Source organism: Petromyzon marinus, chromosome 25 (assembly GCF_048934315.1).
Source record: "Petromyzon marinus isolate PM22_M1 ecotype Great Lakes invasive population chromosome 25, UKy_Petmar_22M1.pri1.0, whole genome shotgun sequence".
NCBI classification, from domain to species: Eukaryota; Metazoa; Chordata; class Hyperoartia; order Petromyzontiformes; family Petromyzontidae; genus Petromyzon; species Petromyzon marinus.
This window is the reverse complement of record NC_133691.1, coordinates 739522-766785: the sequence shown is the minus strand read 5'-3', so window position 1 is coordinate 766785 and position 27264 is coordinate 739522. Positions and strand designations below refer to the sequence as shown.

Sequence of the window (27264 nt, the reverse complement as noted above, 5' to 3'; positions counted from 1 at the left end):
CGGCCGCCCCCGCCGCCAGACGCCCGAGGGGGCGGCGGCACCACCGCAGCAGCAGTGGCAGCGGCGTCGTGGGCAGTGACGCGAGGGGCTGACAAACAACGACCACGGCCCCTTCCATTGGCTCGGCACGCGCGCGGTTCGCTTTTCGGCCGCGCAGAGGCGAGTGCGAGACACGCGGCTTGATGATGACTGCCAAATTTCACCCGGCTCAGCGCCTGCTGCTGCTGCTGATGATGATGATGATGCCGCTGCTGCTGATGATGATGATGATGCTGCTGCTGATGATGATGCCGGTGCTGTGGTGAGAGCGCGCCACCGTTCCAGGTTGCAGGTAGCGATTTCTCTGATTTGGGAGGGGAGAAGCGGGGGGGGGGTTATAAATTGAAGATATATTTATTGTTTTTATGCCCGCAACATTCTTGTGACTGTTAATATATTGTGTTAAAAGACTCTCCCTATATTAAGGTCATAACGCATTACTTTTTTTTTACACCAAAAAATATCGTTCATAAATGCGCACTTAAATGTATAAACGGATTCGAGAGATGTATTTATTATATTTTTTATGAATGTTTGCTTAATATTAACATTTTTCCTCTTTTAAAAAGTGTCGGGTGAGGATTTCGTTGTGTCGTTAGTGGTGCGGTGCAATACAACACGCGCACATTGATTCATATTTACATTCAGAATTTCGATTTGCGTAATAGTACAACTAATACGAATGCAATTTAGTAATTCGTAAAAAAAAGTACGCTTGATCAAATGTCATATTATTATTTAAGTCCCTTTTCGAAAACATATTGTAGCCTCATATACAGCTTTCAGAGTATACAGTATATACTATTACCAATGTTTGCATATATCTATTAATTATATGTGGCCTAAAGTATATACTTTAACACTGTTCTCATAACTACGTACGGGCCATATAGTTGCAAATGTGTAGGATAATATCGTGTGTGTGTCTATGCGTGTATTTCTTTTCGTTTGTTTATTAAACCTCGGTTCGATTCCCGGCCACGGCTAACATCAGTGAGTGACGAGCGAGCCGCAGGTCCTCTCTGAACGAGACGGCACTTCCACCAGCGTGGTGAAGTATCGTCAACCCCTCCCAAGAGGGGACCTGGGGGCTGGCCGCTGTAGACATCACGCCCCCATGGCTTCACGGGCACTTAGGAATCCGAAAGGCGCACACCTTTAATGGAACCGATGACATTGCCTCAAGACAAACATCCCCCCGTATAGCCTTCACAAACTGTTGGGGCAAGTACCGTCTGCGAGCACCTTTGAAGGCCAGAAAGGCACACGAGCGGATGGTTGGCCAGCACCACGCCCGACATGTATGTATGTTGAACTTCTTTCGCACCGTACGTAGCCAATCGTGCTAATCGGAGGTGCCTCTACTCACACTCTCGCACGCATAGGCACCATGCGATAGCCCTTCTGTCAAATCTACTGCCGGATGAGGGCCCTCTGCCCACGCCTTCATAGTTCGTGCAGGTTATTTTGACCATACTTCACCACGACTGGTCAGTGGCGAGTTGGTGAAGCGGGTGAATTTGTCACACCACCTGAAATATACAAAGATACCCCGTATAGTCTTAACAGACTGTTGGGGCAAGTGCTGTTAGCGAGCACCTATGAAGGCCGGAGCGGCACACGAGGGGTGGGTGGCCAGCACCACGCCCGGCTGCCTTTGTCTCCCCAATGGCGATGTTTACACACCGCAACAGGTACTCATTTGAGGCTGAGCAGACCTAAGGGAGGCTCAGGACCGGTTCAGATAATTGTCACACGTGGTGTTGGCCGTGAGCGGGAATCGAACTCGGGTCACTGTCCGTAGCGCAGCGCGCTACCCGCTACACTACCGCCCCCCCCCCCCCCCATAACATTTAAACGCCACCACCACCACTCACATACATACACACTCACGCGTAAAACGAAACAAACGCTAACAACACCAGTATATGTAGGGGCTCAATAGTATCTACAGGAAACGGTGGGGGTGGATTTTTTTCCCTCCGATTTTTCGCTTACAGATGTATCCGGTAGTATAGCAGCTTTGCTTTCCTGAGATCCAGACTGGGGGCATGTAAGTATGTATGCTGCACTTCTTTTGCGCCGTGCGTTGCCAATCGTACTAATCTGAGGTGCGGGGTAAGGACAATAAACCACACACGAAAAGTAGTTCTAAAGAAATTAGTTAATAATCTCTATGATTTTAAAAGTGCATATCTCCAGGACAGTCGTCCCCCCCATCCAAACAACCAACCCCTCCCTGTCACCGTCAGCCCCCCCTTCCCCAACCTCTCCAAACGTCGTTACATTCACGACCATCCCAGGCGAGAGATCGTCGTTCCTGAGACGAAGAGAGTTGGTGGTGGTGGTGGTGGGGCAGTCATTAGTCACGAATTACCTCTGTGCACGCACTCGGCAGACGGTGAGTGCGTACGTACAGCGAGTCTCGTACTCGCTGTACGTACAGCGAGTACGAGACTCGCTGTACGCACGCACGCGGTACACACAGCACTGGGGTTTGATGCTTGTTTGCTATCACCGTTGTTGAGCACAAGGGCGGCCCCAAACAGGCGAGAACGGCCAGCAACTAACAGCGCTGTCTAAAGTTGTATATCGATAACAGTTCATGACTTTATTAATTGTGAGCAAGGTGATACGAAGTTGTGGAAGGGAACATTGTATAAGTCGTGTGTGTGTATGTACATACACACTTGCGCTGTGCATAGCTACATAGCGAAACGCGTTTCAGAAACGTACTGTCTGTCGTATGAATATTACATGTATATGTACAATAATTAATTGTTACTAAAAACAGTATTACGTAGCTCCCCAATGAAATAGAATCATGGTATTACATTATTAAGCCACTGAAGAAGGTTGGTCGACTGAAACGTCGATATATTATTTCAGTGATATATAAACTGTTTTATGATTGTAGTGTGTGACTATATTGTCAATTTACACAATGATTGGTAATGTTAATATGTACAATCTCGACACGGGTAATTTAGCTTTATTTAAATGTTTAGTATGGTGATGCAGTCATCGGTATTTTGACTTGGAGTATAGATTATATTGGGCAATAAAGTTAACTCAAACGTAAGTATATAAATCACTACAGCTTAGATATATATACACGCACACACACATCATACGCCTGTACTGATATCGCAAATATAAGACGAATGTTAAATTTGAGAAAGTGTGAACGCACTCGTTAATAAGGGGACAAACACATTCTTACCAATTATAGTGTCCCTCTGCTATGAAGAAGGAGCATTTCCCGAAACGTCGGCTATTACATTCATAGGATTGTGTTTTCGATTATGAATGTGTTGAGCTTATGTTACCTGTGCTTATTCAACGCAGTGTCACGACAAATGTTTCCATGTCAATATTTGTAACATTGAATACTACGAGGTTTTTGTTGTACCTAGTGATCATATATACAAAACAAATTACGTTTAATATACTGCAATTCAGGTGCGCACCAAACGTTTTCCTTTGCATAGTTGTGAGTGCACAAATTCTCGAAAGCACAGCGGCTATTAGAATAAAATAAAATCCCAACACATTCCGTCAATAACGCGGACCCCTGAAAGGTGGAAAACACACGCACATATTAAACCACGTTTCGTGCCATGACACATGACTCCATAGCTGCGAGATCTATCGAGGCTTATTGTGGCTTGGTCACGGCCGCCAACGCGACTATGGGCGACAACAAAACACTTCCATTGCCGCTGAACACGGACAGCTGTCGAAGAAAAACAAGGCGATGTCGTGAAACGTCGCCACTTTGGATCTCCCCCACTCCACCCCCGCTTCGTTTGAATGTCGCGATATCAAACTAAGCACAGAGGCTACAACTTCGCAATGATCGCTCCACTTGAAGTCACATTTGTTTCTCATAACAGGCCTCATTTACGAATTACAGCGGCACTGCGACTCCTCTTTCATGGATACTTCTCCTGCCGTTATAACTCACTCAGATTTACTGCCATTGTTGCTGTGGTGTGTTCATTGTGTGAGCCGCTGTTGTCGCGCGAATGGCATTCTAATAAAAACAAGAATACTATTGATTCATTAACAGTAACATAATTATTTGTCATACGGGTGTCAGTTTACAATGCTTTATGTATATTTCAACAGCAATAATAATAATTTACACATATTTGTCAATCTACTGCTGGGGAGCAGGATGCCTCTCCACACCGGGCCGGAAATGGGGGGGGGGGGCGCTATAGGTTGACCATACTTCACCACGTTGGTCATAGCAGGTTCAGATTTCACTCGACCGCTGATGTTAGCCGTCGCCGGGAATCTAACTCCGAACGGCGGGTTTCATTGCACCTCCGATTAGCACGGCTGGCTACGTACGGTGCGAAAGAAGTTCAACATACAAAGTGCAGAGCGCTAACCACCGCGCCACCGCTCCACCCACATATATACATAACACATACTACAGTATATACCGTGTATAGTGTCATCCATTGTGTGTGTGTGTAAAAACACAAAATGAAATGTTAGCTCCGTGTTATTGTTATTTTAAGCAAACATAGTTTATTTATGTAGTAAACCTTAAAAGTTTTATTTGTGTACATATTAGCAGCTATTGCATTTTTTTTACCACCAAGTAAATGTGTAAGCAAAACTATGCGTGGTATATATCATATATAAACCCGCACTCCAACTGCTGAACGACTGCTTGTGTGCCGTACAGGTGCACTGGATATTGAACGTAGCGGTGGGTGCACGGGGTGAATGAATGGCTTTATTCTGCCAGGTCGAGAAGGCCCTTTGAGAGTGAGCCGCAGCTGTACAGAAACACGAATAGTCGAACACAAACGCACTTACAGTTGCGTCGTCCAACGCAAACGTTTAATATAAAAAACAAGGTTAATTTACAGTCAACGTTTGGCAAAACCCAGCACGACAACCCGACAGCCAATGTGAGCCTTCTGCCGAGGAACAACATTCCCTCGGCTATTGAGAAGTGAACTGAATAACACACAGCCGAGGTGCGCGTGTGTGGATGGGTGTGGACACGACTGGTGTGGAGCGGTCGTGTAGCGGTTAGCGCTGCGCTACGAGACCGTTGCGATCCAAGTTCGATTCCCGCTCACGGCCAAACACCAGTGACGATTAGCTGAACCGGTCCCGGGTCTCTCCTAGGTCGACTCAACCTCAAATTACTGCCTGGTGCGATGTGTAAACATCGCCACTAGGGAGACAAAGGCGATCGGGCGTGGTGCTGGCCACCCACGGCCTCATGTGCCGTGCCGGCATTCATATGGGTTCACGAACAGCGCTTGCACCTACAGTCTGTTAAGGCCATACGGGGGATCTTTGTCTTTGTATGTGACTGGTGGCACAGCGGAGCGGTGGCCCGGTGGTTAGCGCACTGCTCATGTCTGACGAATATGTGAAGCGGTCCTGGGCCTCCCCTAGGTCGACTCAACCTTCAAATGAGTACCTGGTGCGGTGCGTAAAACATCGCCACTAGAGAGACAAAGACAGCCGGGCGTGGTGTTGGCCACCCACCCGCTCGTGTGCTGTTCCGGTCTTCATAGGCGCTTGCTAACAGCGCTTGCCACGGCAGACTGTTAAAGGCGATATGGGGGTATGTGTCTTTGTCTAGTTCACTTACACTTGGCTTTAAATTACACTTGATAACTACAATGACATAATATTATCATCAACAACAGTAGCAAATGATTGCAACTATAGTTAGAAAGTGTTCGGCCTATCAGCATAATTCTTTCGCAGCAGCCGTGATCTCTCTGCCGCTGGATGAAGCCAAAAACTATTATAATCACTTTAGTAAGATAACGTTATGCATTTCAGCAGCAGCAGTTGTAGCAGCATTGGGTTATTCACTGCTGGATAAAGTCCTATAATAATGAATGTGGTCGTGATTATGTTTACACTCCGAGCTTAATAAACTTTCATCAATCAAGTGTGACGGCCCTTTTTAATGAAATATGCTTCGCTAAATGATTTTTTTTTTAAATAGACAACAATTTATACGTTTTCTTATTCCGCGTAACGCCACCTCTATTCATTAATGCAAAGTTAGGAAGTGAGGGGAGTTCTGTCAATAATGCATCATGAGTCAAATTAAATTGTATATTTTTTTTACATAGTTCAAAGTGTTCATAGAATAATTCGCATCCGTTAAGCTGTTACGTTACTTTGTATCTGACCGTAGACGTCCAATCATACTAACCCCGCAATAATACTAACAATAATACTTACAATACTCACAATAGTAGTAACCCCAACCACGCATAACTAACACTAGTAGCAACGCGCAGGGCTACAGCCAAAGCTAAAGTAATGGACGTATAAGTTATTTATGGACATAACTGCAAGCTTAAACCGTTCTTAAATCTGAAAAAAGACTCGTTCAATCACTCGGTGTCAGGCTGAACAATTTACGTTCAAGAATTAAAAACAAACAAGATGTACATCATTCCCGAAGGGTTGGAATGCCGTTTTATGAGTTTGGAAGTATTGATGAGATTCTGGGCCATTGTGAGACCCCGGCGCGATTGTGGGACAAGCGACAAGTCTGCACACCCATTGTGAGTTGGGAAGCATTTTGAGTTTGCTTGTATTATTATTATCACAGGAGTATCACTGTGTGTCAAGTAGTATTGTGAGTTGAGTAATGCAGTAGTAACGGTTTTATAGTGGTGTGAGTTCAGTTGTATTGTGAGTTGAGTAGTAATATGAGGTCACGAGGATTGTGTGTTCAGTATTATTGTGTGTTCGATGGTATGGTGTGTTCAGGACTATTGTGTGTTCAGTATTATTGTGTGTTCAATAGTATTGTGTGTTCAGTACAATTGTGTGTGCAGTATTATTGTGTGTTCAATTGATTTGTGTGTTCAGCACTATCCTGTGTTCAGTACTATTGTGTGTTCAGTATTATTGAGAGTTGAGTAGTATTATGAGTTCTGTAGTATTATACGTTCAGTAGTATTTCGGTATGACGATATTGTGTGCTCAAAAGTGGTATATGAGTTAGATAGCACTCGTAAGTTCAGTAGCGCTGTGGGTTATTCTATACTCATATTTCGATGACAATAGTATTATGAGTTCAACAGTAGCATGGTCTTATAAGTACTATAGAACTTTAGCATTATAATTGAATAATATATTATGAGCTTTGGTATAGTGGAAGTGAGTTTGGTAGTACTATAACAACCGTAACATACAGAAGTAGTGTTGAGTTAAGTATTATAATAAGTAGTAAGATATTACTCATGACACTACTAAGTTCAGTAGTACTGTATTGAGTTTAGTATTATTGTGAGTTCAGTAATAAGGTGAGCATAGAAGTACAGTATTAATAGTTCAGTCGTGTTGAGTTTAGTATCACTATGAACTTAGTAGATTTATGTGAAATACACGCTGGCAGTGCTTGTGAGCAGTGGAATAAAACCATAGCGAATTGCTGCTATACTCAATCATCTTGCGAAGCCCAGGAGTACAAAGACAAAGATCCCCCATATAGCCTTCAACGGACTGTTGGGGCAAGTGCTATACAGCGAGCGGCTATGAAGGCAGGCACGGGACACGACGGGGTGGGTGGCCAACGCCACGCCCAGCCGCCTTTGTCTCCCTAAAGGCGATGTTTTACACACCAGGCACTCGTGTAAGGCTGAGTCAACCTAGGGGAGGCCCACTGCTAATTTGAATAATCGCTGCCACTGTTCATGGTGGTCGTGAGCGGAACTCGACTTCGGCTCGCAAGGGCGCGTCGCGCAATGCGCCTAGCCGCTACACTACCGCTCCCCACTCGCGATACGAACGTTGCGCTCACTCGATACTGTTCCGATATGATTTCACTGGCGCGCCCACACATACAGACAACGGTCCCCCATATAACCTGAACAGACTGTTGGAGCAAGTGCTGTTAGCGAGTAGCACCTATGAAGGCAGGAGCGGCACACGAGGAGGTGGGTGGCCAGCACCACGCCCAGCAGCATTTGTGTCCCTAGTGGCGATATCCCCCCCCCCCCCCCAGACACAGACACGACCTAGGCAAACACTGACCGGTCCCGCACTGGTGCATTTGTCGTAATAAACAGCGATACCCCTTGCACCTGTCATTAGCACGGTTGGCTACGTACGCTGCGAAAGAAGTTAAACATACATCACTCACTCCCTTCACTCTGCGAGCAAGGGAGACGCTGGGACACAGGAGTCGATGTGTAACGCGACAGACACAGAACACGTGTGTGTTCAGATCTTTGTCCACCCACTGCTGGATACATCATGCCTCACCCCCACGCCACGGGGAGGGGGGGTGTTTGACCATACTTCACCAGACTGGTCAGTGCGAGTTGCTGAATGCTGTATCGGTAGTCATGGGTGCACACAAGACCCGGTTCAGATCATCAGTAGCCTCTACGTATCGGCAGTGGAATCTCGCACTAAATATGAATATCGAGTACTGTGCTGGAAACGTGCCGAAGTAAAGCGCGTGTATCACTTTATTATAACTGTTTCATTACTCACGAGACAAAGTTAAATGTTCAAACCCAATGTCGAGGGACGTAGAGACGCAAGCCGGAGGACCCAGCACCTGGGAAAGAAGGGGTTGGTGGATCGCGCTGAGATTTGTACAACTCCCATAATCCGCTGGGCTGCCAGGTTTGTCCGAATATGCTCGAGTAGGCCTGCCGCAATTGTGTTCGTGAACCCGTCTGTGCGGTTTGTAGTGTTAATAGTCTGAGGTTTTGGCTTCCTCCAGCTGCTCCTGAGTTCCCCCTCCTAGGAAGAGTCTTAGGAAGAGACTCAGTGAGGCCATACTGAACACACACACACGTGCTTTTATTTTGTTGTTATGATTAATGTTTTCACTGCTATGTTTGGACCGGAATGTGTTTCATTGTATTATTATCGTCATTATTTACAGCCCTTTATGACTACACTGATGGATGAAGGCCTACCCAAGCTTCTGAGTTCGGGGTTGCTAAAAGGAGCGGTACTGCACTACGAACCCGGAGTCCCGAGTACGATTTCCGCTCACGGCCACCAACATCAGTGACGGTTACACGATAACCCCGATAGAGAGAGAGACACGTGCAACAAGTCGAGTCGCTGCTTTGGGATCTACCGTGCATGAGTAAAATAGTAGCGGGGCTACATCGCGCTTTCTATTGGCTTAGCGTCACACTCCACAGGAGGCGAATTACTCGGTTCACCGACGACGGAGATCGCGTGTAAATAGTGAGTGCTTAGCACGAGGCGTAAAGCAATTTAGAACTTCGTGGTGACCCTGCCCTCTGTGAGTGAAATCAAACAAACTTCTGAGCTGCAATATCTGTAGGGGTGAGGTGGTGGCGTGTGACATTTGAAATTATAAATAATTGTCGTCTCATTATAGTTTGTGCCCAAGTTCAGCTTTGTAGTCCTGCCACATATAAGAACAAATCACATTCGAATTTGACACCAGTCAGTCCCAGTCGTCTATCTTGTACGTACTAGATATATGCACGACTTTCATTGAGAATAACAATGAGAATAAAAGTCTGATGATGAAATCAAAGTCTCGTGTTACGTACGTAGAACTTCTTTCGCACCGTGCATGGCTAACCGTGCTTATCGGAGGTGCGGGGGAACGACAACAAACTAAACACAAAAAGCAGTTGTCAATAAATGTGTTTAAATAGGGACCTTTGTTAGACAAACAAACGAGGAAACAGAATTAGGAATCAGTACACCTACCAATTGTAACAAGGACGTAAATAAACTCACTAATGATATATGTGTAATTATTTGTAAAGTGAAACATGTTAAACAAATCACTCATGTCAACAAGATGATCACTGGAATGAGGAGGTAGAAGTCGATGGATCAGACGTGTTTACGTTCAAACTGTCTACCACGTGACGCACTCCGTTTGCAGCGCGCATCGACACGATGACATGCGTCCTCTGCAGAGAGCACACAACCTTGTCCCAGGCCTCGTGAAGCATCACGAGTGAAGGAGCGTGCTCCAACGTCTGATGACGACGTTCGGTAGACGACGCGCGGTGCTGCGCGGATTGAAGAACGGTATCGAGTACCTGCCCAATTTAATGCCTTTCACAGACGAGGAGCTGTAACAATTTCGATTTAAAGCTTTCGTGACTGCAGGGATTCATCTTCTGGGTTCTTTCGGTAAAGTCAAATTAAAATGTTTATTATTTTATAATGGGAATAAAATAATAAAAATTATAATTTCGGTAAAGTCACCGAAAGAACTCAGAAGAGGTATGACAAGTTCTGGTATTCGACATCCGTTAGCCTCCTCCAGCACTTGAATGTCCGCGACATCTGCGGACGATGGTCGGGAAGCGGTGGCACGACGCTGCGCGACAAACCTGGCGGACTCAGGGCCAACACCGGTGACGATTGTCTGAACCGGTCGTGGGCCTCGCCGAGGTCGACTCAGCCTCAAATGAGTACCTGGCGCGGTGCGTAAACATCAGCGACGAGGAGACAAAGGCGGTCGGGCGTGGCGCTGGCCACCCACCCCCTCGAGTGCCGTGTCGGCCTTCATAGGTGCTCGCTAACAGCACTTGCCCCTACAATTTGGGACGACAAATTGGGGTCGCGCGCGCGCGCGGGGATCAACTTCAAAGCGGAGCGATTCAAGAGTACAATCAGCCTCTCAATGTGACGCTAAATCTGTAATTAATTTTAAGTGCGCCATTCCCCCAAGCCCGCGGACGGACTTTGTTGTTGTGCGCTTGCTCCGCGCACTTTGCGTCGTGATTTAATTGACGCGTCTCATTGTTTGAACGGGTGGAGCGGTGAGCGCAGTGGCTAGCGGGGCCCTACGCTATGCAATCCGGAGGCTCTTCTGTTTTCGATTCCCGGTCACGGCTCACAGCAGCGAGTGGCTGAGCAGCGCTTCGGTGTCGAAACTCCGTTCCCGGCACATCGCGTCCACGATGCTCCTCGCTATAGCGGTGACCAAGGTGCTCGTAACGTAGCGACTCCAATCTGCCAGCAGCGACTCAGGAATATATTCGGTAGTCTCGGTCTTTGCGGCGCATCCTCCTCCTTCATGAACCCGCATTTACCAGCGTGGGGAAGTATGTTCAAAGAACCCCCGCCCTGTCGACACGGCTCGGGGGAGGGGTTCATCCAGCAGTGGATTGACGAATGGTCTGCTGCATACAGCTTCGGTGATTGCATCCACAACAATTATCTACAATCTGCTGCTGCTACTTGCCGATGTGCGCAACTGTTGTCCCCTTGGAGAGAACTCACATATCTGTAATAAGGGGCTCGTGTTTTAATGTTTTAATGAGCTTTTTGTCCAGATAGCATCTTCGCATCTTTTGGTAGCGCCACTTTGTTTATTTCTGTACGCCTATTTGTTTGTTGTGTTATTGAAACAGGCATTATGAATGTTGTCATAATAAACTATATATCTATTAGATAATACGCCGTAACTAGTGTTTTTTATGTCTATAATAAGCTCCACAGCATTGGTCTGACACACATAGCGGGTTCTACGAAGCACGTGTGCTTTAAACAAGGGGGTGGTGGGGGGGGTTGCGTCTCGTACACCGGTGTCTGTGTAGTGTGCACTTCTTTATGAGATGAGGTCCACTGACGAAGAGATGTGAGTTATACAATGGGAGTTTGCTTCAAACGAGGTCTGGCTTTTTATTATGAAAGTCGACGTGCTTGCATATACGGCGGCTCTACAATAGGTCACGATGTGTGGCGTGTTATTCAAGCACGCATTATATACAATGTCATAATCATGGTAATATGTGAATATTTGATATTTATAAACACCGCTGTCTCGTCTCGCACACACTCTGTTCAGCCGCAACATTGCAGGCCGATAAGAACGTCTCCATACATGGCGAATGAAAGACACGCCAAAGCAGTGCGATTGTGGGCATGCAACCCAAACTATGGAGCACACAGTGAATCCACTGTGGTCTGTGATACTTTAACGGAGGAGGGAGGAACAGCAAAACGACACAAACTCTCGACTGAAGTCCTCTCGTCGTGGAAAGCCGATCTCGACATTGGCATTTGGCTCCCGGACGTATTGCCTGCATCATTCGCAACAACAGAACGTGCAGGTTCAATCTCTACTCTCATTGCTTATGTCATCGGCACTGTTCTTCTGCTTTGGAACGACCTCCCGTCGTCCCCTGCTTCCCCCACGTTATTCTAACCTCGCTCGATTGAAGACAGCAAGGACACTATCGTGGTGCTGTTTGTTGCTGGCCGCTTGGCGGTTTAGATCCGAAACCAAACGTATTCTTTTTATTTAATTCCATAGCTCATGTAGAGGTTTTCATATGATCCACGAAAAACGTTTCCCGAGCAAAGATTTGTGAGATGCGTATGCGTATATATATTTTGTACATTATTTGGCAGTAATGCTCAAGCACAAATTGACAACAAATTAACAACATTTATCAACAGCAACACTGTGGCCTTAAAGTAAAGCAATACATAACATTTTATATGTACATATCTCGTGGGTCATTGCACCCTCGATTTTTTTTCCTGCAGGAATATACAGCACTGTACTAAACTCTGCAGCTCCTATTGGAGTTGCAAGGGAGATGCTTTGTTTTGGTGCCAATAGCTCCAGCGCGCCGGTCTTGCAACGCAGGGGTTGCTGGAAGGGGCATTGCCCGAAACGTCGCCTATTATACGTTTTCAATATATTGTATACATATATAGTGGACATATAACAGGGATGGAAACACTAAAATTGTTGCTGACGGAATTACGGCTGTGGCTGCATGAGTAGACCGAAATATTCGCTACGTACTTGGAGTAACAGTACCCCATACAGCATGTGTAATAGTTCCCCATCTGTTTGACGATTAAATAGAACACAGTAACGAACAGCCATTCGCCACGAAGTAGCGGTGACATTACCGTGGGTTTACCCTCAACATTTAGAAACATGCATTGAGATTTAAAAGAAAGCCGTCCCTTAGTGTAGACCAATCAGTTTCAAGAACAATGCATATATTATCTTAGTATGTTTTTTGTTTGCATTTTGACTGCAGGTATTGTGGTTAATGCAGACATGAATCCTTGTAATAAGGTTTCAGTTTTGTTGCCAGAAAAAGGGGAAAAACCCTATTATTACATTTTGGTACTGGCAAAGGAGGTCTAATGATGCATTGAGATTATTGAGATTATTTTGCTGCTATAAATGTCCAAATGATGGGCCACTTTGTTGAGCTGTCATTTGTGGCCAGGTCGCATCTGAACAATAAGTTAACACCGCAGTGGGCTTTGCCTGGTAGGATGGGGATGGTTTAGTGTTTTGTATTTGTTTGTGTTTGGGTGATTTGTTGACCTTTCTTGTACTCTGCACTACTATCGTGGTTTTGTTATTGTTTGTTGTTGTAACGTTCTTACCCGCCCCTACTGGACATTTATGTAAAAGAGTTTTATTGCTCATCGGATTCCCCCATTATAAATAAATATTCTTATTATGAAGTGCCGAAGACTCGCCAGCGGGAGGTCAAGGGACAGACGCATGTGCCATGGGTTGATTGACTGAGACGACTGCCAGATGCACCGCCTGTGCTCCCTACTGTGTTAGCTTGCTGCCTTTTACCCACCCGGCGCTCCGCTCGTGATTGTGAGGGTCGCCCGCCTGCCCTCCGCTGTTGTTGAAGGGCGACTGCCTCCAACTGCCCATTAGCGGCCTTCACGAGCCTCCTCCTCGTCAGAGGCCGATCTTGACACCGCTGGTACCGGCCATCGGCAAGTCCACACACGCTGGTATATAATGATCCCCTGGCTGATGGGGCAAGTGCTGTTAGCGAGCACCTATGAAGATAAAGACAACCGTGCACGGACAAGAGGGGAGGGGTGGGGTTACGTGGGTCCCACCATGCCCGACCGTCTTTGTCTCCCCTGTGCTGATGTTTAGTATAGACAGTGCGCCCAGTATATTAATTTAATGCTGAGTCGACCTAGGGACGCACCCAAAAATACACACGGGCACGTTCACAAAAACAACTCAATATCCGGACATAACAGCTCCATAGAGAGCACTGGAGCAAGGCGAATAAGGAACACGTTTTAAGAAGATGAAAAAAATAAAGCTAAATAAGTAGGCCTTCAGAGTTCTTCTTTTTAAATGGGTCGCTCTGTGGATGACGAAAGCCGCATTGTGCCGCACACATCGTGCACCCCAGTTTGGCACCGGTTCCCGCACGAACCTTGCCGCTATCCCGCGGCGCGCAGAACACTCGGCAAAGAGCGCCTTTGAAAGTCGAGCCGGGGTGCTTTTCTGGGTTTCTCCCCGTTTCTTGTTGAAGGTGGCATGGGGACAGAGCGGAATCAGGGAGCCAGCGAAGCCTGAGCTGGACACAGCTCGTGGCTGTCAACGAGTTGCAACAGCAGCAGCAGGGGGAGGAGCAGTGGCGGCAGAAGCCAGCAGCCAGTATCCGTAGCGTGGTTGGCATGGGACCTTGGTGCAAGGAATGAGAAAGGGGCCCCTGTGGTCTACTGCTGCCTTCCTCTGCCGCTCTTCGTGAACCCGCCGCCTCGCCCCCCCCTCCCCCCATTCAGCTGCTGCGCCACTGGCGGCGGCAGCAGCAGCAGCAGCAGCCACCGCACCAAGCACTGCTGCTGTGCATGCTGCTACTGCTGCAGCTTGCTGCTGCTGCTGCTGGATTGGTTTGTATAGGGATGTAACTTATACACTAATATATATCTATATCCACGAGAGGCACGCCGAGTAGTAAGGATGCATGGATTGGTACCGATTCGTAATGCTCTGACGATACGTGCAAGGGGAACGCGTGTGTGAGAACGATGTTTTATTTCATTTTAAAAAAAATATAAAAACAATATGATGATGCTGCTGTTGCTGTTACTTGTAGGCCGATGGAGCAAACGAGATAGAGCAACAACGAGAAACGAGACGGCTGAAACGAGACTAAACAACAATAATAATACTTTCGTTATTCCATCTCGCCTCTAAATAGCGACGATTTAATCAAGTGGCCAGCATGAAGGGATGGCTGTGATGGGTCAATCTTTAGACCAAGCGCTCCGTGCGGACTGGGCTATTTTTTTTTACTAATTAAAATCTGGAGTAGTACACCTATTACAATCGCACGTAAACACGCAAATGAAAATTGCTGCACAACTAGAATTTCAAACAAAGCGCACACGTGTAATGCAAAAAAAGCACACCACCTTTGTGCATTGTACAAGAAGCATAGCAGCAGACGAAATAAATCCCGAAGAAGTGCATTCTTTTGCGGGCATCTTTCCGTATAGGCACCGCAATCAACATAAATTCAACCAGAATGTGACCCGAGAGCGACAGGGCCTGCACTATTACTCCGTTGTCCGTGACCATTGGGGGATGTTCTCGTCATGCGCGGGTGTTCTGCTCGGCTTGAGTTCTCGCACGGCGGAGACAAAATCTGCCGCGGTGCGTGCAGCAAGAAGCGGCCACGTGACCGTCGGGGCCCATGAAGGGGCCCTCCTGCCACGTGCGCCGCTAAAGCTGTGAGTGGATTTCTTTGATTTTCGCAATAAAAAGGAAACGTTTCAGAAAACCCTAAAACACTTTTTTATTTTTTTTGCCCCCACTGAAAACGTCTCTTTGAGAATCGTTTTTTTTTTGTAACACCACACGTTGGTGCACGGTAGTTCAACGTAACGTTGCAGTTTCATTTTTTTTATGTAAGATTTTATTTTTTCATGCATGGCCCATACGTTTAGCACGAACGTTTGTGCACTTGTTTATTGAAATGACTCGTGACTTCAAGATCATGTTGCATTTTACACCCCATCTGCGCCCGTCTCCCCCTTCCTGCACAATACATTGTCCTCGCGGACGAGCGTGAAGATCGAGTGGTAAATCGCTCACGGAACGCAGAAACCTGAAGTGGCACGCGCGGCTTAGAGCCCCCTGAAGGGCTTTGCAAGCAAAGTGAGCGAACCTCAAATTAACCCCGTCAATCAGTCGCGGCTGGAAAACAACAATAATAAATAAATAATAATAAACAACAGTAACCACGCTGCCCACATTATTTTTTTTCTTTAAGCCAAATATCTAAAATATATATAAAGAAAGAGTGGCGGGTTTTGACTGCGCCGCCCAGACCGAGGAAGGAAGGTGAGAGAGAGAGATCCTGCCCCCCCCTCCCACCTCAGCCACTCACAGCACAGCCATTAGCCCGACGGAGACAGGATGTTAGAAGAGGGGTTAATTGTGCTTTACGGGATCAGTGTTTAACGTCATTACTCAAAACGCATTACGCCCGCCAGTGTCCTTCATTCTCCACCACTTACAGCTGCCAAACGGCAGCACACCCTCGATTTCTTTTCCCTGTAGGAATACACTTCAATGCACGAAACTCTACTGCAACGACTAAAGTTGCAAGAGAGATGTTTTGCCTTGGTGCTCATGGCTCTAGCGAGCCGGTCCTGCAACGCAAGGTCGCTGATTCGACTCCGTCTCCCACGCGCCAGGAGAAGACAACGGGAACCTTCCTTAACCCCCCCCCACCTCCTTCCCACCTCCTATCGCCTCCTGACGCCACTGAGCAGTCGGTGCTGTGAACGCGGAGGGAGAACGACTGTTGAGCTGTCGCGTGCGGTGGGGTGAAGCGTGGGGACTGTCACCTCTCCCAAGACGTGTGAAGAGCGTGAGAGAGGAGACCAACACAGCTTCCTAGAGGAGCTCGCGAGCTCTCGTCGATGCCCTTCTGTCAGCAGTGGCGTGGCCAGGCACTTGCAGGGCTTCGCCTTCACCAGCTCTGCAGTACAAACTCGTTTTTAGAGTTTTTCTGCGGGTTTCTTTTTGCAATGAATGGGTCCCATCGCGAATATTTCATATTATTGCATAGAAGATCCTGCAAACGAGCTGCTCGACTCTGATGAAGCCCAGGAGGCAGAAACTGCTCAATATTTTGTTAACTTGAACATTGGTTCGGAAGGCCCATAAACCGATTAACAAAATGTAAATCATATTTCATGTAGACAAACGGACCTTTGTGTAATTTTTTTTCTGTATTATTCTGCAGCTCACGTTCAGAGGTAGAACAGCGGCGAAGCGGTTGAGTGCACTGCGCTACTGATCTAGCTATTTTGCCCATGAGTTCGAATCCCAGCCACGGCTAACATCGCTAAGGGGAGTGGCATCTGAGCCGGTCATGGACTCCCCCTCCAACCCTCGTTTCACAAACCGGCACTGACCAACGTGGTGAAGTATGGTCAACACAACCGCTACGACCATCACGGCGGTGGAGAAGCCTCCATCCAACAGCAGCGGATTGACAAAGGGCCGGTGTGCTTGCTTGAGCAGAATGTCGGTGATACGTAATACCGAGTGTTATGCTGTATTATATTACCGTAGCAAGACTAATTACGCAGCAGATACAATATACCTAACGAGCGCGACCTGGAAAAGTAATGTACAATATTGGTTTTAACTCATTTAACTATAACAACATAGGTATAGCAATAATTGTGCACATTCTGCAGTATAGAATATATATAATCAATTAAGTTTCTGGAATGTAATAGCATTGGTCAAAACGTCTTCATATAACTGAAACATTATACCTATTTAAATCATGGCTTATTTTTAGCAATATTTTACATCCACAGATCTTCAATATGGATGCGAACGCTGGACTACTACAAGTCCATGCAGAGCTATTTAGACCCAACAGAAATGCGATTTTAAGGAGTGGAGCGACATAAATGTGTTACGGATAGCAGCAAGTATGCAACTATACCATTCATAAATATATATAGAAAATCAAGTTATAGATTACTCGAACATGCATTGAGAAACGGTGACTTAAGTTCCGCCAAAAGCAATTTGAATGACGGCACATAGCGATCGCTAATTTAATAGTGTTCCTGTACAAATCACGCTTCATAATCATTGGGCAGGTTACACCAACAAATGTGTTCAGAATTGTAATGAAATACTTCGCAATAATTTTCCTGTTGGAATTCAGTGTCGAGTTTTCAAAGCATTGACGCTCTTGTCGTATGTGCATGCGCGTAGGCAGCAGATATTAAAACACAAGGCGCTTACCGCAGTATAACAATACACCTACACTCACTATTTAAACACAGTTACCACATGTGTATAAAACTGAAATGTTAACCTATTGCGCACATGTATTTCTATTACAGTATAAGGCAATATTAACAATACACGCGGCGATTTTTATATTTTTAAAAATGAATTCATATACGTGTAGGTTATTAAAATATCTTCCCATAACATCGTTGAGAGAGAGCACACGTACAACCAACGACTGCTCGTAAACCAACATCATTTGTTTAAAAACACGCCTGACTGCTGATGAGACAACAACACTGAAACTCGCTAGGCTGTGTGTAGATAATTGATAATATGGCTGATTAAACAAATGACGCGAGTTAACGTGAGTCTGGAAGGCCAATACACCGATGGAGCAAGATTTAATTCACTTGAATGTGTGAGTACGGGACGCAAGACGTTGTATATCACTGAGTGTACGGCACACTGCGCTCAGCGGGATTGTCCCCCACAGTGGCCGTCGTTTTCGCGCTGACGACACTCAGCGAGGTGCAGGCCGGGCGGCATCTCGTGGACCACGCTTACACTTCAATCTTGATTTGAAGCTTACACGTCTCTGCGATTTCAGATGCGCTGCTTCTACGGCCTTCTAAAACTCTCTACCTTCCTATATAAAGGAAGCCACTGGAGCTATGCACTTTTAAATCTCGATTGAAAACTAAATTCTTCAGAGCTGCTTTTTGTGTTCAGTCTGTTCTTCTTCCCTCGCGACTCCCACTATCACGGCTGGCTACTGACGGAGCGAAAGAAGTTCAACATACATACAAAGTGGCTGCCGATAAATTGTAGAACCAGTTTAGATGTTTTCGAACAAACACAACCGCTTAAAATGTGTCTAGAAGGCAGAGAGGCCGATAACCGAAAACAAAATTGGATCTGGGAATATGGAAAAGGGGGCGACTCAACTCAGCACGGAAGTTCTACTGGCCGACACAGACGCGCCGTGTTACCCACGGAAGTGAATGCACTGCTGCCTTTTGTTTAGTTTGTGATTGTTGTTGTTCTCGCCCTCGCTTTGTTCACAACAAAACAATCAATACTCGTGACGAGGAAGTCGCTTGCGCGGTGTGTGACGCTGCAGATCCTGCGTGGGAAAGGCGAGAGGCGGCTGGCGGGATGGAGGCTTTCGCGATGAGGCGGCACGACTCTGCCCGGTGCGCAGTGGTGATGGCGCGCGAGTCGACACCCCAATGCACGCGTGCACATTGACGAGGACGCTCTTCGCGAGCACCCCTAACGTCGGCGTTGTTGTTGTTGTTGCGCGAGTTCGGGAAATGTGCTGAGCACCACGCCCCGTCGCATTTGTCTCTCCAGTGCTGCTGCTCTTTACACAATGCGCACAGGCGCTTTTATGTTTTTACCACTCGGACAAGTTCGGATACCACTTGCCAATGATTGTATCCAAAGCCAAGAATCAAACCCAGGTCTCTGAGATCGCAGTGCAGGGTGTGACCCCATGTCCCACATCAAAAAAAAGATCCCCTGTATAGCCTTTAACCGACTGTTGGGGCAAGTGGTTTTAGCGAGTAACACCTATGAAGACCGGCACGGCACACGAGGGGGTGGGTGGTTTGTACCACGCCCGGCCGCCTTCGTCTCCCGAGTGTCGATGTTTACACACCGCATCAGGTTCTCATTTGAGGCTGAGTCGACCTAGGGCAGGCCCAGGACCGATTCAGATAATCGTCACTGGTCGGTCGTAGAGAGGGGATCGAACTCGGGTCATCGGATTCGTAGCGTAGCTAACCGCTCCACTACCGCTACCACCACACCGTACACAAGTACACACGCGCACACACAGTGGGTGTTACAGCCAACAGCCCCTGGACTCCTGTGCACCGCCCTTCAGCGCCGAATGTAACTCGAGCAATGTCACGTCAAATATAACCTCACGAAAAATGAAAAGTCCAAGCCTATCATGAATCACTGTTCATGTGAATCTGGATGTGAAGAGACGTGTTTGCCTCATTGGCGGCAAGCTTGGTGGTATACATGTGCGTGCGCGTGTGTTTGAGAGTGTGTGTGTGTGTGTTAAAGGCAAACGAAACATTTAATTGTAGGGAGAGCACTTAATCCACAGTCGATGAAATGCTCTAAATTATAGGTATTTTCATTTTTTCGGTTCAACGTGATAAATATTAGTTTTAGCTAAATTACACGGGGCATAGTGCATGACAGTATAAATAATTGCCGCCTGCTTTGTTCAGCAAAGTCATTATTTTTATAGGCAACAAGACTGCTACATAAGCCATACACGCCGGCACGTGGAGGCAATCACTCCGTCCACTGCAGTGCGGCGCGCAGCAACGCTCCGCACGAGGTAATGACGACCCGCCGTGTCCCCCGCACTTTCCGAGTCAACATCGATGCCCCCCCCCCACCCCTTAGCCCAAAAGCAGGCTACGAATCGCGTCAATTCTCCTGCAGTGGCCTGTCCCGCGCAGCACGTGTTGTGCTGCGAGGAGTGTTCGCGAGATACCACAACGATTGCAGTCCTCCGCAGTTGCTTAAAAACCTGCGTCCACCCAGATACCCTGGAGCTGTCAGGAGGGGGTGCGGGGGGAGGAGGGGTCCATTCCTGACCCCTCGACCCCACCCGCACGGCTGTTACAAACAATGAGCATCTCTCTCCCCGTTAAATTTTAAAACCGCGTACAATTGCCGAAGTGTAAACATATCGGGGCGGCTGGGGTCGTCCCCCGCCACCGTAAGCAGCTGCCGCTGGGGGACACCGCGCTCCGAGCACGACGCGTGGATGTTGTTCTCGCGCGCGGTGCCGTCAGCGTTTAGAGAGGTCCCGCTGAGGATGTTCCTTTTGCCGAAGCACGTCAGAGGTTTTAACCGGCGAGCTGTCGACCCTGTCACGGCGATGTCACGCGTCCCGGTTTTAAACCGCGATCGTGTTTTGGGACAACATGCGCACGCATGCTGTGCGCGAAGCTCCCACAGAGGAAAGGCGCAAGCTCTTAAGGTGATTGCACATCGGCAGCATGTTTAATTTAAGGGGTGCCCTGTACAGAGAAACCTTATAATCCATACAATCTCATTGTTCAGAAAACGGGCTTTTGTTGAATCGGCAGATGAAGTAGATGGAAAAGTGAATTATTAAGTCCATTGTGCGGCCACCTGTAGGCAGACGATACAAACGTGGATTGCAGAGTGTTCCAATTAAGTAAGCATCGGTTATCGAAATGTTAACTTATTTTAGGGTTATGAAGGGTTTTGTTCCCCCCCCCCCCCCCCAGGACACTGCGCGATGTATATCATGCCATGGTGTGTGTCATCATCAATATCTCCAGCGTGCTGCTCGCGTTGCGAATTTCAGTGCACAAGCACCAACCTCATCGATTCATTGGAAATCATGGAACCTCACATCACAAATTAAAATATCTCACTCTTTACAAAACCACGGTGCTTTTTGGTGCCACGTTGAGAGAGGGTAACCACACATCAACCATCTGTGGTATATTAGTAAAGCTACTTAAAGCCGAGCTGGGCCACATGAAATCACACTGGAAGTTTGTGTTACATTGTCGTCATAAATGATTGATGGTAGGTATTTGATCAACGGTCCAAACACCTTTCCTACACTTGGTTGGTCACGTGGTTGGTGGTTGACCTCCAATTTCCTGTAAGTTCTCAACGACCTTCGTAAACAGTTTATCTTACATGTGATAAGACGCGATTGGCTCTGTAATTCTTCAAGCCATTTTAACTAACTTTTTGAAAAGAGGAATTATTGAGGCATCATTCCATGTCGCTATCAACGATGATAGCCGGTGATAAAGACTAACGATGGGGTGGCAGTCAAATGATGGAACACGCATGTACGAATGTCGACTACAGCAATAAAATCAACTGGTGTGCAGGAGCTCGGTGGATTGATTATTTGCAAGACCGCACGAGATGGTGATGGCATGAAGTTGCTTTCACAGAGCATTGGATAAATTATTGCTGCTGCTGATGATGATGATAGCAATACAATTTATACCACACGCAATATTTCACATAAGTGACCCTGACTCTGAGGTGTGGAGCCAAACACATTGTCGTTCGAACGCCAGGCGATGAAGGCGAGGCCCTGAAGTGTCTCGTAACATTCTGTGCAGATTGAACGTTGCCGTGAATGTGCAGCGGGATGACCCGACAGAGACGGCCCCAGGCCTTGGCGGAGAGAGGAGGAGGAGGGGGGGGGTGAGTCGCGCTACTGCGGACAGCCCCACCGCGGGCTGCGGTGCGAGGTGACGCGCACGGACAGAGATCGGTGGGCGGCCAAAAGCAGAGGCGTGGTGGCACAGGCGGGCGATGTCGTAGCCGCCGTTACTGGTGATGTGAAGCCACAGGGAGGAGGAGGAAGAGGAGGTGAGGGTGTCTCGTCGAGGATGACAGATGACGGTGCTCATATTCAGTCGTTTACAACTGCAGCTGAATAGTCGCAGCAGTCCTCAATTTGAACTCTGGGAATCGGCAGATCTCGCTCGCTATCCTAATACTAAAACATATTTTAAACCAAACTATTTATTTTACCAGGTAAAGCCCACGAACAGGCACACTTGTATGCAGATTTTGTTTTATTCATCCAAATGTTCCTAAAGCACTCCCCTTATATTCCATCGTTGTAACCCAGGTCCGCCCTGGGTAGGTGGACTCTGACGTCTTGTCGGGTTGTGTGCCTCCAACAAGCTATCCTCCTCGCTGGTTTCAGTGAACGCGTTCCCTATCCATAATGTAGATTTGTTTTGGGTGAGATTGCGTAAACCTAAATGTGTTGTTAAACCCGCCACCACCCGACACAGTCAACTAGTAAGGGTTGTCACGTAGACGGAACGTGTCAATTCGTTACTAGTACAGCACACCGGTGTGTTGGAGAGTAAATCCACTACATTTTCAATCCCTATGTTCCCTATGCCTGCCACACACCTGTACAGACGGACTCCCATACACAGACCAATTAAAATAACGAGGATAAATAATCATGCTGTAAATTTAGAGTTTGTGAAATAGACTAACTATACCCACACAAATACCGCGAAGTTAATGATTCGCGCGATCACACTCCACGAGCACGGCCCTCGCAAAACAAGCGGCCTTTATTTACAAATCAACAGCAAAAATATCGGAGGGCTAATTTAGTCGAATTCACTCGAGGATGAAAAAAAGTGGAATGCTCCTGCCACTCACCCCCCCCCCAAACCTGGCTCACCACCCATAGCCCCCCCCCTCATCCCCACATATTCATAGCCATCAATCCACCCCTGCCAACATCTGTAAAATAAAATAAAAATAGTCGGATAGGTTGACACATTTGTCTTTGCGGCGTGGGTCACACGGACGCTGGGCTAGACAGCAGACAGGAGAATGCAGCTTTGAAATATGCCCCCTCGTCCTCTTCGTCCTCCTCGTCCCCCCCCCTCGTCCCCCTCCTCGTCCCCCTCCTCGTCCTCGTCATCGTCTGTCACGGCGTGGGTCCCAGCCGCCACCCACGTCCACGGCGCCATTTTTCCTTCTTGCCAAGCGACGGCGCTGCCCCCTTGCGAACCCCGACCGGGGGTCCGGGGTGGGGGGTGGTGACTGCGACAGGCCCTCCCCCCCCCAGCTTGTGGAGACTGGCAGCAGCAAGTGGCCAGAGAGGGGTGTGAGGGAGCAGACGTTAGCGCCTGAAGAAGAATGTTCTTAACCCTTGGAAAAGAACGTGGAATATCTGCAGCAAGCGTTGAGCGTGTGCAAGAAATAAACTATTTTTTACTGCCCCTAGTTTAGCATGTGCGGAGTACAGGGCACATTGCAGGGCGTTTTAAAACAGTGGGGGGAAAAGAGAGACATTAATGTCAGAGCTCGCCTCCTACGGGAGGCTGTGCCAAGTGAGTGATGGAGGCCATTTAGGCTCTGGCCCTGATGTATATTCTACTCAACGAGTGAAAGCATTTCCCATGAAGTTAGATTGCTGGGCGGCCAAACTTATCCATCCCCCAGCGGACTCCATTTCACGTTCTTTTAGGGCACCGGAGCCGAAGGCTTATTTGGCCTAACTAAGGCCACGTCCTAAGATGTACTTTGGGATGGAACGAGACACACAAACCTTCAGGGAGGCGACGAGGGGATGTGTGGGGGGAGTTGGGGGCCTGTTTTGAGGGGTTTTACACTGGCACTTATTGCTATTTTTAAAATTCCCAAACCCACAGAGGATTGCTTCGCGAAGCTAAGACTGGGAAATAGTCACCGAGCTAATGTGAAATGAATGTAAACATCGTAAAAGGACACGTTTTCACATCGTCTTAATTCATTTTTCAATGGACTACCTTTTTGCCAAAAGAGGGCATCCTTAAATTCTTTCCATGACATCAATGTCACCCTGGCAAACACTGCTGCCAAAGGTTTTTATAGTGCGAATAAATAAATAAAAGGCCACGCCACAAGGTGATGATAAATGTGTCCAGCGTGATTACCCCCGTGCTATTTTTTGTTTTGTACTCCGTTCGACAGGCCGCTGCTAACCCCTCGATATTCCCACAGAGTGCCATCGCCACCACGGCCATCATCAGCGGCCATCGATCCGCTGTAGAGGTGACGGCCCCCACCGGTGGTCGCCAACGCTCTGGTGCCGCGAGGGCACCGTCCACCCAGCCGTTGCTCATCGACAGAGCGACAGGGCGACAAGGTGCTGATAATTTTCCTCTAAACTAAACTAAAACTATTTTATTTTACCAGGTAGGGCCCACTGAGTTGTATGGCTCAAAGTGGACATATTTAGAGCAGCGTGATGTTGTTTCCAAATGTGCAAGGGAAAACCGGAAGACCTGGAGAAAAATCCACGCGACCACGGGGGAGAACACACAAACTCCAAATATACAGGCGTCAGGGTCGGGATTGAGCCCACGACCTCCTGCATACCAGCGAGGTAGTTAACATCTCACCACCTCGGAGCCCCTTCCCTGGATTATTATAATCATCGGAATCTGCCGGCCCCCCGTATCTGTATGGATGCGAGGCTGTGTATAGCTTCTACTTAATATGCAAAGCGTGGAGCAGAACGGGCTCAAAATAGAGCGGGTTTGACGTCCCGTCAGCGCACAGACGTCTGTGAAACTCGGGCCGAGATCGCATTCCCTTGGCCGCGCTCCAGGTCGTGAGAGGGAGAGCGTTCTCACTGCTGACGTGGACTGGAAAAATCTGTGAAAATTGAATATATGGCCAAGAGGACAAGAAATTGCACAGATTTGCTGGCATAAGTCAAATAATGTGATAACGCTCGGGAGTGAGCCATGGGGGCATTCTGGCATCCAGCCCAGCCGCTAAACGCGACCATAAATTATTTCGTAAGATACGGCGATGTTTGGAGGCCCCGAAGTATTTATAAAGCGAAGTATCTATGCTAAGTACTGAAACAATTACGAACCAAGCGACGATCGGCAACGACGTACTTGGAACGAACTCCCGCAATAGAGGAACAAAAAATCGCAGAAACACTACGCGCCATAAAATACACTGACAAATGTTGCTTTCTCTTCCGCATGTGAGTTTAGTGATAGATACAGCAGGCTTCGACCATCAACTACGGCCATTAAATCATACGCGAGCTACCGCTGACTTAATAATGACACAGGTATGTTCGGCACGCAGTGGGCCCAACGCCTACCGCTCGGCCCAATAATCTATAAAACACACCGAGACGCACGGCCTGGCTGCTCGCCTTTGTCGAGCCAGGGACTCGGGGGGGGGGGGGGGGGGTGGGACCCGCCGAGGTGCGACGAGGAGAAGGAATAGGAGCCACGGGTTAGCACGCAGCTGGGCATGGGAAATGTGACACCGTCGACGGAGCCAGAGGCCAGATGATGGCGGGAGGGGGCCACGCGCGGTGAAGGCGCCGAGAGGCCCGGGCCATCAATCTCCAACGCCCTCCGTGCGTCCTGGGCGGGCGCTGCCCATGTCTCTTACGCCGTGACCCAGCTTAGCGCGGGGTCACACTTAATAAAACTCCCAATCCACTTAAGCCCTTGTTTATTTGGAAAACATTTCTTGTAATTCCTTTATTGCTTACGTGCTAGCGGCCATAGTGGAGCAACTTTTTACGACGGAGCAAAGCAAAACAAAAAAAGACACCTCCCGAGCACGGCAGGCCGAAGGGGCCGAGAAGACCCGGTCGCTCGCCTTGCTGCGTCTCTCTTTTATTTTATAAGCGATCGGCACTGTAGCGATTTTCTTTTCTTGTTTTCACATCCAGTACGACAACCGTAGGGAGAGTCGGGCTTTGAATGCGGACCATGTGTTTTGCTTCACATATTCACGCCTTATTTTAGGATCCTGTTGTGTATATTAGTGTCAGGCGCGTCGGCGCGCCTGGTGGTCAAGAGAGCATCGCACAGTAACACAGCGCCGAGCGAAGTCGCCTCCTCACCGGCGCGGGGTGCAACGGCGCTGCCGGGTGGACGCGAGCGTGGGGCAACATGTGTCAGCCAGACGTACCGGGGTGGAGAGGGGGGGGGGCTGGGTGATAGAGAGGGGGTCTGACTCCCGCTGACGCACGCATGAATAGAACAAATTGTAGCACAGCGGGTTGCGTGGACGGGTTGTGAGGCAATTCGTCCCAAACGCCGAGCGGCCCTCACAGAAATCATATGGTATGAACTTCCCCGTAAACATTTTATGGGAGGAACACACGGATTAGCCCTGCCTGGCGCGCAGAGGGCACTCAATTATGTGCAATAGGGCCCTCTTTTACAATTCTTTACTCTGATTGTCTTTGATAGGGGAAATTCAATATTTAGGGCTTTCGGTGATACTTTTTTTTCAATGCACTGTGAACCTATCATTTGTGTTAAATAAAATAATTTTCCAAATGCTGTTTTTCTTTTATTTTTTTCTCAGTTAATATTGCCACGCTAGAGAGCATACACAGTACGATATAAACAACTCATCAGCAACACGTTGTTTTTATTAGTTTATTTTACTCGATGTCTAACAAAGTAGCGCGATAAAGTCCGTTCCATTCCAAGCATGGCCTTTAACAAAAAAAATAACCTTTCTACCACTGCAAGCCAGAAACGCAAAACATTTGAGATTTTTTTTTGCTTTTGTGTAGAGTGATGTCAGTGATGCTATTTGCACAACGAATGAGGTCAAAAGGTCATTAAACTTCAGAG

At 47.7% G+C, this 27264-nt stretch overlaps 1 long non-coding RNA gene across 2 annotated transcripts; it reads left to right on the top strand.

Annotated features, from left to right (window-relative positions):
• The first annotated feature begins 15 nt into the window (after window positions 1-15).
• Window positions 16-25846, top strand: LOC116946014 (uncharacterized). 2 transcript variants are annotated; one of them, XR_012945278.1, is made up of 3 exons: window positions 16-331; window positions 1034-20444; window positions 22234-25846. It is a non-coding gene; the product is annotated as an uncharacterized LOC116946014 (long non-coding RNA). The 2 variants fall into 2 exon arrangements; XR_004403412.2 differs by lacking the exon at window positions 16-331 and having other exon boundaries at window positions 341-19278; window positions 20352-20444.
• Window positions 25847-27264: the final 1418 nt, after the last annotated feature.